Below are 11,475 nucleotides of genomic sequence, written 5' to 3'. Positions count from 1 at the left end.
CTGTGCACCCAGCTGTGGTACAAACACGCCCACAAGGGATTGGTTCCAGTGGACTACAGGGACAAGATTCCTCCTCCCCCCTCCTCGACCAATCTTATGGTGGGCGGCAGGAGTCAGGTAAGTGCTTCAATGTCCCTGGACTCAGCATGGCCATGGGGCTCGAGTCCCCTCGATGTGGCACCTCGAGCTCTGCCCCGCCGCAAGGCCCCACCCGCCGGTACGTCTGACACGATTATCCCCTTGGTCCCCTTGTCCGGAGTTTGGATGAGTGGCTCACGCTTTCCAACCCATCATGATGACTGACCCAGACCGTCCGACTCGGCTACGCGATTCAATTCAGTTCCTCGGTGTAGGGCGAAAATGCCGCTACCTTGCGTGCAGAGACCGTGACCCTCCTGAGCAAGGGCGCGATAGAGCCTGTCCCTCCAGCCAAGATGAGGAAAGGGTTCTACAGCCCTTACTTCATCATACCAAAGAAAGTCGGTGGGTTGCGACCAATCCTGGACCTGCGAGTACTGAACCAGACTCCTGTTCAAGATGCTGACACAAAAACGCATTCTAGCGAGCGTCCGACATTTATATTGGTTCGCGGTGGTAGACCTGAAGGACGCGTACTTCCACGTCTCGGTCCTACCTCGACACAGACCCTTCCTGCGGTTTGCCTTCCAGGACCAGGCGTACAAGTACAAGGTCCTCCCCTTCAGCCTGTCTTTGTCCCCTCGTGTCTTCATGAAGGTCACGGAGGCAGCCCTTGCCCCGCTAAGGGAAGTGGGCATCCACATTCTCAATCTCGAAGACTGGCTGATCTTAGCATTTCCTGGCCTGGCATTTCTACAGGCAGGGGTTCCCCTACAGCAAGGCGGTCTACGCTCCCATTGCATGTCACAACTCACCCGCCGTCTCCTCCTCTGGAGTCAGCAGCGTCTCAAGTCACTACGAGCCACTCACATACCGGGTGACCTCATCACCACCGCAGGTAGACACGATCACTCAGGCTAGGGCTCCCTCTGCGAGGCGCCTGTATGCCTTGAAGTGGTGTATGTTTGCTAAGTGGTGTTCTTCCCGATGGGAAGACCCCCAGAGATGCACAGTCAGATCGGTGCTTTCCTTCCTGCAGGAGAGGTTGGAGGGGTGGCTGTCCCCCTCCACCTTGAAGGTGTATGTAGCCGCTATTTTGGCTCATCACGATGCAGTAGATGGTAAGTACTTGGGGAAGCATGACTAGGAGGTTGAACCCCTCTAGACCACGCCTCGTTCCCCCGTGGGACAACTCTGTAGTCCTTCAGGATCTACGGGGAGCTCCCTTTGAGCCCTTGGAGTCATCTGAGCTTAAGACACTCTCTTTCAAGACTGCCCTCCTGACTGCGCTCACTTCCATCAAGAGGGTAGAGGACCTGCAAGTGTTCTCTGTCAGCGAATTGTGCCTGGATTTCAGTCCGGGTTACTCTCATATGATCCTGAGACCACGACTGGGCTATGTGGCCAAGGTTTCCACGACCCCTTTTAAGGATCAGGTGGTGAACCTGCAAGCACTGCCCCAGGAGGAGGCAGACCCAGCCTTGGCGTTGCTGTGTCCGTTGCGAGCTTTACGCATCTATTTGGATCGCACACAGTGCTTTAGAAGCTCTGAGCAGCTTTTTGTCTGCTTTGGTGGACAGTGGAAAGGAAGCGCTGTCTCCAAACAGAGGATCGCCCACTGGGTCATTGACGCCATCGCTATGGCATATCAAGCTCAGGATGTGCCACCCCCTGCAGGGTTACGAGCCCACTCTGCCCTGGCCAGTGGCACCTCTTTGGCAGACTTCTGCGGAGCAGCGGGCTGGGCAACACCCAACACCTTTGCGAGATTCTACAATCTCCGGGTTGAGTCAGTTTTGTCCCGTGTAGTGGCAGACACAAGCAGGTAAGTTCCAGGACAGCTGGCCAGGTGTACCGCTTGTGCATAGCGCCTTTCTCCTCCCTTGAGGGGAAGACGTGCGCTCTTGATTCCCAGTAGTGTTCACAGACTGTGATCCCTGGATGACTTTCTCCTTAGCCCTGTGGCAATCGAGTTTGCGGAGAAACTCACTGCCGGCTCAGTAAGTGCGCTGGTAAGGCCCTGTACTGAGGTAGGTGCTCCGCATGCGGTGGTTCCCCATAGGCAACCCCATGTATTATATCTTCCGTAAAATCATTTCCCTCTTGGTAAACTACATCTTTCTTGAGCAGAGGGCCCTCTGTTCCGGTCGCCATGCTTGTAGAAACTCCTCCCCCCTTGGGTAGAACCTACCATGTGACTCTCCACATGACATACTTCCGACAAGACTCGGTAAGACCATGTGATGTATTTCCACTTGAAGTACAACACCCCCCCCCCTTCTCTGGGCGGGGTGTGGTCTCCACAGTGTCTTCCCCTTGGGAGTCACTGCCAGTTCATGCAACACAGTTCAGCTAGTTGTGGCAATTTGTATAGGGACCCCTAGTGTCACTACATCGACACAACGTCAAGTGAGTGACAGATAGGGACCGTCCTGGTTAATTTCGTAACCTCCGTTCCCTGATGGAGGGAACGAGATGTTGTGTCCCTCTTGCCACAATGCTCAACTACCCGCTGAAATGGCCGGGACCTGGTCTCAGCTCCTCAGCACAAAACCTGAATGAGTGGTTGCATACCAGCTCCTTTTATACCCGTATGTCCGGGGGAGTGGAATGAAAATTCCACTACATCGACACAACGTCTCGTTCCCTCCATCAGGGTACGGAGGTTACGAAAGTAACCAGGATGTATTTTAACGTTTACGTATTGGCACCATTCACATCCAATGTAAGTGTCTCACTGTAACCCATATTTATTTCATTTTTTTTATTTTTTTGGAAAAAAAAGTGACGTCACAATATTTTTTGTGGTCATCAAAATGATGCCACAAATGCTGTTGATCGAGCTTAACTTGAATACAGAATATTCCTTTAGGGTTATGTTGAGATGCCAAAATGCTCCATGGAACGCAGACTCAGAAGATATTTTCTCTTGGTTTCTCCCTGTTATGAGTCACAAATATACCAAAGTCAAGGTAATCGCAGAACATGTGGTCGTCAGCGCAAGTCGACGCTATACGGCCCCAGTCTGCAGATTTTCGTCCAGTCAGAGTTGACAGATTTCATAGAAAATTGTGTTGTATAAGATGGTTACAGTGTCCAATTTCTTACTCTCAGACTATGATTACATTTAGTTGGAAGATTTTAAACATGTTTGATATTTTAGAACCGACTACACAGGGAATTTTGTAGTGTACAATGCTTCGTGACTCAAATCTAAAGTCATGTGGCAATGAGCCAGTGGAAAAAATGGAGATGGCAACTTTTGATGCCATTCACCTCCACCTCACATTACAGTCTCTAGAGGCCATGCTGGCCATGCTTCTTTCATGGCGTGAATCACAGAGTTGCAGCAACAAAATTGGCAGCCTGCTCCCATATCTATTCATCTGTTTGAGCCAGTTTTTCCTCACAGCTGCCATATTTGTGACCATACATGGGGGAAAGCAATGGTGGTGAATGTAAAAACACAGTCGAAATTATATCAAGAAAAACTTTAATTAATGTCCTATTCAGTTAGGAAACTCTATATGGTGCAGGTCGATATGGCCGATTCCCGACACACCTCTTCTTTAACCAATCAGGAGTGTTAACCCCCTGTCAAATCATTTATAGCAGGCACTCACCTCTACAGCTTCGACTACAGTCCAGCAACACAGTGTAATATGGCTGATTATCCATGTGGTTTTCCACTGTTCTCACAGTCTCTGCCCTCCTTTTATTTCTCCTTTGAGGACAAATGTCTCTCCTAGAATCTTCCAATCCAGAAGAAGCTGTTTCCCTGGTAGATTCTGGGGATGATCAAGCCAATTGCCAGCGATCCAAAAATCCCCACTAGTAGACTCCGGTAGAAATGTCAGTATTCCAAGTAACACTGCCTCGCCCTGAAGCGCGCTTCCATGCCGATTGCACAGTTTCTCAGATCTTGGAAGATCTCTTCATCAGGGGTATATCTCCTCCAACCGGTGTGTCCCATAAAGAGCTATTTGAGTTCTTTGTATCCTCCCAAGACAACACAGCTCAGACTCAACAACAACCCCACAGCAAGCCAAGGCTAAGTGAAAATATCACAACGTTGATGCATCACCTTCACCACCTCCCGCAAAAAAGAAAATCCCCGGCATTTCTTCCAACAATGATCCTGTCATCGCAGCAATTATGGCAATGAAAGATTCCATCGATAAGCTGGATAGTAGGATTGTGGTGCTCAAAAACTCCCAAGCGACCTCCTCAGCTTGCCACGTAACCACTCTGACATCACTCAGTGCTTTTCCCTGGCTTCAGCTCTTCCGGCTTCTGTCAGCAGCACACCTTTCATCCCTCCAACAGCAGCAATTCTATCAAGCCTCTGCAGCCAAATACTTGCAGGTAAAGACATTAATCTTGTAAAAATCTTAATCTGCGCTTCTGGACTGGTGGACAAGCGTATAGTGGACTGTGGTGATATTTCTATAGTCTTGAAAGAATGTGACCCCAGGCTCTTCACAAGTCTAACCTTAGCCAAATTTAATGTTGCCTTCAGAGTATACAGGGACACAATATGTGAGATATTTCTCGAGAGACGTGTTGAACTGGATACCTACTTGGCTATTATTTCAGATTTGGCCCTCACCTATGGCAGTTCTCTTTTCTACAAATATTATAAGTCTTTTTCAGTCAAAGCCACTCTCTATATCCAACGTTTTAATTTGAAGATGATTGGTCCGTGCTTGATCTAGAGCTTATCAGTAGGCACTTCAAAGGTCATCAAGCAATTTCCTGCTCTGTCTGTGGTTCATTCGCTCACTCTGAAAAACTGTGCCCCAGAACAGCATTCCAAGCAACACAGGGTTCCATAGCATCGTCCTCTATTACTGAACCTAGATATAGGTCTTCCTCTCACCCTACAGGGAAGATGGACCCTGCAGATAGCTATATTCCAGTTTGTATTCATTTCAAGGAGTCTGTTTGTCTTTACAGTAAACGCAAATTTGTGCATTGTTGTAGCTTATGTGGCGACAGTCACCCTAGATCTGTTTGTCCCCGCAGGAGCAAGCCCGGACCAACAAGAAAATTAATAAACATCCTTCCACTCCAATCAATGTGCAAGGACTTCCAAAAAATTGATCCAAGCATCCTAATTGCTGTTTCATTCATTTCTAACAACTGGTCTCCTACAAGGTTTTCTAGCTGGTCTTAGCTTCATCCCCTCCTCAACTCAAGTATCAAAATATATTTTGTCAGCACTGAAAGAGCCCAATGTAGTTGATGGCCTAATTCAAAAAGAGGTTAAAAAGGGCTATTTAATCAGTCCCTATATCCATTCTCTAAATTTTGCATTAATCCTCTAGGTCTTGCTACCGGGAAATATTCAGGTAAAAAACGGCTCATTATAGATTGTTTTGCTCTGCATAACAGTCCGGTTCCCAGTATTAACAGTCTAATTTCCTCTGATATTTTTGCCCTATCCTACGCTTCAGTAGATGATGCAATAAATTTTTTAAAAACTGCTGGCAAAGGTGCCTGGCAAGGGAAAGCCGATATCACAGACGACTTCAAAATCATGCCGCGCCATCAATCGCAATGGCACCTTTTCGGAATCAGGTGGAGTTCTAAATTATACTTCACTGTTCGACTAACTTTCGGCTGCGGTCCGCAGATCTTCGTCACTCTATCAGAAGCACTTTAGAAGATTTTCTCGTGGTCAACGCCAGACCGTAGTATTTCCACCTTAAAATCAGTTTCTGAAGAAAAAACTATCGGTCCCGCTACTTCCTTAGAGTTCCTAAGTATTAACCTTGACAGCCAGAGAATGATTGCTTCTCTTCCTCTCGAGAAACTCACTCGAATTCATCAATGTATGTCCTCTTTCGTTTCCACTAAATTCATATCCAAGCATGATCTACTTTCCCTTTTAGGGCACCTAAATTTTGCTATGCACATTATTCCCCAAGGGCATGCATTCATATCTAGACTTCTCAAGCTGTCCAAATCTGTCCCAAACCTTCAAGATATCGTTACTTTCGACCTCGGCTGTCAGTCTGACATGCAATTCTGGGCTTGCCTTTTATAAGATTGGAAAGGTTTATCTTTTTTTAATAATGATTATTTAGAAATTTCAAACTCCCTTCAAATTTACACTGATGCTGCTCCTTCCATAGGCTTCGGTGGGTCATTCAGTAACAAGTGGTTTGCAGAGAGCTGGCCAGCCGAAATTCTTTTTCTTCCATATGAGGCTAAATCTATCACACTTTTTGAAATCTACCCCAGGTGTAATCTACCCCAGGTAAGGCCAGGTGAATTCACATGTAAAACACTCTCGTTCAATCCTTCAATAGATCTCACAATCGCAGATATTTCTATTGATCCCCACCTATTCACAATCTTTCTAAAACATTCTAAAATGTATAAGTGTAACATAGGTTCGCACATTACCATTGGCCAAACTAATACAGTTTTTGTCCTCTCTCTGCCATGTCCCGATACCTGAGAGCACGGAATATCAGCAGGCTCCAGTCTGTTTAGATTTAGTAGCTATTTTTAAAAAAAAGCCTCGAACACACTGGTAATTAGGTCAGGTAGTGTATATCATGTATTACACATAGTCTTTAGGCCATTAGATTTAAACCCAACATTGATATATTTATATATAAAAAAGTAATAATAATTTTTGGGTACACATTTTTAGTGCACACAATAGGGCTACACTGCTGGCTTCACATGTCTGATATCCACCCCATTGCATCCCACATGTCATTTTCAAGAACACTATTTTGGGGGTAACTGTCATGTTCAGCAGCATATCTCAACAGCAGCAGTACATTGACCAAGTCAAGTAGCAGCAGCAGCAGCTGCATGCATAAGCAGATCGAGTCCGCCAAGACCAAATCTACTCTCAATACCAATTTCACAATAAACTATTTTGTTAAAACTACTGAGAGTTGTCCTAACTGAAATGTCCTATTAGTTCAGTTAGGAAACACAATGTGGTGCAGCTCGATATGTCCGGTTCCTGACATGCCTCTTCCTTAACCAATCAGGAGTTCTAACCCTCTGTCAAATCATTTATAGCAGGCACTCACCTCTACAGCTTCGACTACAGTCAAGCAGTGCAGTGTTATATGGCATTCACCCTCTACCTCCCCAGCTCCCACTGTCTAGATCTGCTTACGGGGGGTAACTGTCGTGTTCAGCAGCAGCAGCAGCATATCTCAACAGCAGCAATATATTGACCATGTCAAGCAGCAGCAGCAGAAGCTGCATGCGTAAGCAGATCTAGTCCGCCAAGACCAAACCTACTCTTATTACCATTTACACAATAAACAATTTTGTTAAAACTACTGAGAGTTGTCCTAACTGAATTGCTTTAAATCCATGCCAAGTCTCAGGAAAAAATGTCAGTACAAATATAGCCAAAGTCATATACATTTACATATATTTTATCCATTATTTATCAGTGTATGCTGCCGAATCGGATGTGTGCATCGTTTTTTGTGCAACATCTCTCATTCAGATGTTACAAATGTTTGTGTTGTTTTCTGGTCTGGGGCCTGTACCATGAAGGTCGCTGAATGATCTCAGGGTTTCAGGATTGGTTTCAGGTTGACAAATTCAAACCAATCCAATTAGGCTTAATTGGTACCATGACGCAGCTCATCAACTTTCTCTGTAAACTCAGGCTTAGATCCTGACTTATGATTGGATTACGCGCTCGTGCACATGAATGAGTGACGTTTGCGGCGCACGACCAATCGTGTGAGAGAACGCGATTCACTTCTCGTGAGAGACTCCTTGGGATTTACCTCTGCTGAAAGCTGATGATTATGAAAATAAGAATTTAAATTCATTTAAACTGTGCACAAGACATTGTTTTAAAAATATAAACAAATTAAAATGCATTTACACTGCTCAAGAGTTTAGAATGAATGAATGAAGACTTAAAACACACGATTTACACAGTACAAGGAATGACTGTAAAATTATGAAGCAATTAAAGACATTTACAAAACAAGAAGAAACAGCGGCTGCTACGAGAGCTCAAGAGGACTGCTGCAAACAAATTCTTAATGTGATAAAAAAAATATTTAAAACAACTGGTATATCAATGCGTAAGTGAATTCATATACAGTTGCAATCGAAATTATTCACCCCCCAGGTGATTATTCATGACCCAGAATTTTTAAACTTTACATCTATATCAGTTGAGTGACACATTCAAAGTTATAGTGTGAATATATAACCTAATATTTGTAAATAGTAGGCTTTTTAGAAATACAGCCATGTCATAATTATACAACCCCTACTGCATGTAGCTGTTTCTTAAATATGTTAGTCTACACAAGTAATTGTTTTAAAAAAAAAAAAAAAAAAGTCATAATTCTGCAATGGCACTTATTTAAGTTTTAAAATGTAAGTTCAGAGTTGTAAGCAAAAATGTATTTCTATACAAAAAATGCAATTAAAAATAAGCTGTCTCAAAAGCTAATAGAGGAGATTATTTCATTACACAAGAAAGGTCATGGCTAAAAGTACATTTCCAAGGCACTTCAACTTTCAATAGACAAATTTAGCAGCACCATTCATACATTTTTTTTAAATATGGTATACAGCAACCTTCTTGGGGTGTGGAAGAAAGCAAAACTTTACCAAGGGAAATGTTGACTTAAATATTCAAGAAGTAATTAGGAAAGACCTGTGGAGTCCTGGAAGAAGGTTTTAGAGACATATGACACTAAACTGAAAATGAGTTTTAGACCCATGGGTCAGCAGTATGTCTGGAGTAAGATGACAAGGTGATGACAAGAACGACACCATCCCCACAGTCAAGCATGGAGGTGGGTCAGTCCTGTTATGGGAGTGTTTTGCTATCCTGACTATGTGACTGACACCATGGATTCTTTCAGGTATCAGGCCATTTTGGCATGAAAAATGTGATGCCTTCAGTGTGTAAACTGAAGCTCGGTGATCACTGGACTTTCCAGCAAGACAATAACACCAAGGATACATCCAGGTTGTCCAAAATCTGGTTCAGGGATAGGTCATGGAATGTCCTCAAACGGCCCTTTCAGTCCATCATTAAAATCCCATTGCAAACCTTTGTTGGGATTTCAAGGAAGCAGTGGCAGCACAGAAACCAAAGAATGCCAATGAACTGGAAGCTTTTGCTCATGAGAAATGTGTAACAGTTCTAATAGAGTGGTGTCCGAAGCCTGAGAACACTTACCTGAAACATTTATTTGCTGTTATTAAGGATAAAGGATGCTCCACATGCGATTGACTTTGGGGGTTGAATATTTTTAACATGACATTTGTGGAGAGAATTAGTTATTTTTTATTTTAAAATTTGGGTAAACTGAACTCTTTGTTCTCAAAATCACTCAAATGTGTATTAAAAACTTTGACTGTTTACTGAGGTTTTAGTTGATGTGTTTTAATTCACATCACCAGAATGTATTGCTGGTCAGGGGGGTTGAATAATTTTGATTGCAACTGTAGGCCCACAACAAGAACACACAGGCTTATTAATTTTATAAGCTTAAATGTATTTAAAATATAGAAGCTTTTATATTTATTTGAATTGAAAAATGTATATATCATTCAAAACTATTACAAATAAATATAGACTACTCTTAATTACAAAACGAATAGAGACTATAAAGATGAATATTCTCCCTAAGTTTATTTTCCTTTTTCAAAATCTACCAGTTAGTATAGCAAAAAGTGTTTTTAGACAATGGAATAAACTTTGTAACATTGTAAACATAAATGGGATAATAGGAAACCTAGAATTAGTCTTAAAATTCTTAAGTTGTCAAAAAGGCTTGGAGGACAAGAATTACTAAATGTAATAAATTATTATAAAGCTGCCCAAATTCAACCTATATTGACGAAGAATCTAAAGTGAAATGGAGGAAGATGGAAATTTATCAAATGGGGGAACCTATTAGTATATCCCTGTTCCTACCTAAGCAAAGCAACACATTTAAATCAATAGATAATATTTGTATTAATAGTACTTTTAGAATTTGGTTAGAAAAATTCAGAAAGATATAGTTAATTTACAAGAAATTACTAAAGATTCTGATGTCATGCCAAATAGATTAGATAATACATTTAAGTTTTGGGCAGATAGAGGTCTGAAAAGATATCACCATCTGAATGGATACCTTTTCAAACCTAGCAAAAAAGTATGAGCTTCCAAATTCACAATGTTTTAATTATTTACAGGTAAGAAGATATTTATTAACAGAAGTAAAAGTAAAAGAAATACAAAAAGGAACTGCATCCATTAATAAATTATATAATCGATCCACAACTTGAATACAACTAATCCAATAAAAAATGTTAGGAATTTTAAAGTGTGGTGCGGTGGTGGCGTAGTGGGCTAAAGCACATAACTAGTAATCTGGTAAGGTTGCTGGTTCAATCCCCACAGCCACCACCATTGTGTCCTTGAGCAAGGCACTTAACTCCAGGTTGCTCCAGGGGTATTGTCCTTGTAATAAGTCGCTTTGGATAAAAGCATCTGCTAAATGCATAAATGTAAATGTTAAAGAGTGCACTTGAAAGAGATATACAGGACACTCTGAATAAAATGATATGTAGGTGGAAGGATGAATTAAAAATTAAAAATAGTCAGCAAGACTGGGAAGAAATATCATATAATGCATTCCATACTACTCAATTCAGTGTTTGGAGGAAATATGCTTGGAAGATACAAATGAGATTTTTTTTTATAACACCTGTTATTAAAAGTAAATACAATAGTTTGGTAAAAGGGGATTGTTGGAGAATTTGTGGAGAAACAAAAAGCTCATTACAGTCAAATTCAATATGAGTGCTCTAAATTCACAATTTATTGGAATTAAGTGATTAGAGAGGTTAATTTAATATTTAACTGCACATAAATATATCCAGAAAACCTTATTTTGGGTAAGATGTCATTGTCCTTAAGAAATAAAAGCAATTGCTTATTGCTTATATTATTATAACTTCAAGTAAAATATTGTAGTTCATCTCAAATCCATGAAAGAAAGAAGAGGTTTGGGTGGCATTCACCCCTTTCCATAGCAATTTTGAGCATTTAACATTTAAAAAACAATATTTTTTTGCATGTATCATATTAATCCACCTTACTGTCTGTTTTATAGATAGCCTAATATATTATGTTAATAATTTCAAAGATATGTTTTGCTTTGGCAAAGAGGGTAAATGAAAATCAATTACATTTGAAATAAAAATTTCGATACAAAAATCGATTTTGTGGATTTCTAAGATTTTATTGTAAAGTGTGCTTTAAGAGACATGGTGGAGTGACTTGATTGCTTCAGAGATGTCATTTTACTCACATCTGATTGGTTCAGCATCTGTTAGCGATCTGTAATCCAGAACAAAACCTGCTATGGAGCAGGTTAGTCATGT

Source organism: Myxocyprinus asiaticus, chromosome 19, assembly GCF_019703515.2.
Source record: "Myxocyprinus asiaticus isolate MX2 ecotype Aquarium Trade chromosome 19, UBuf_Myxa_2, whole genome shotgun sequence".
Lineage (NCBI taxonomy): Eukaryota > Metazoa > Chordata > Actinopteri > Cypriniformes > Catostomidae > Myxocyprinus > Myxocyprinus asiaticus.
This window is presented reverse-complemented; position numbering follows the sequence as displayed.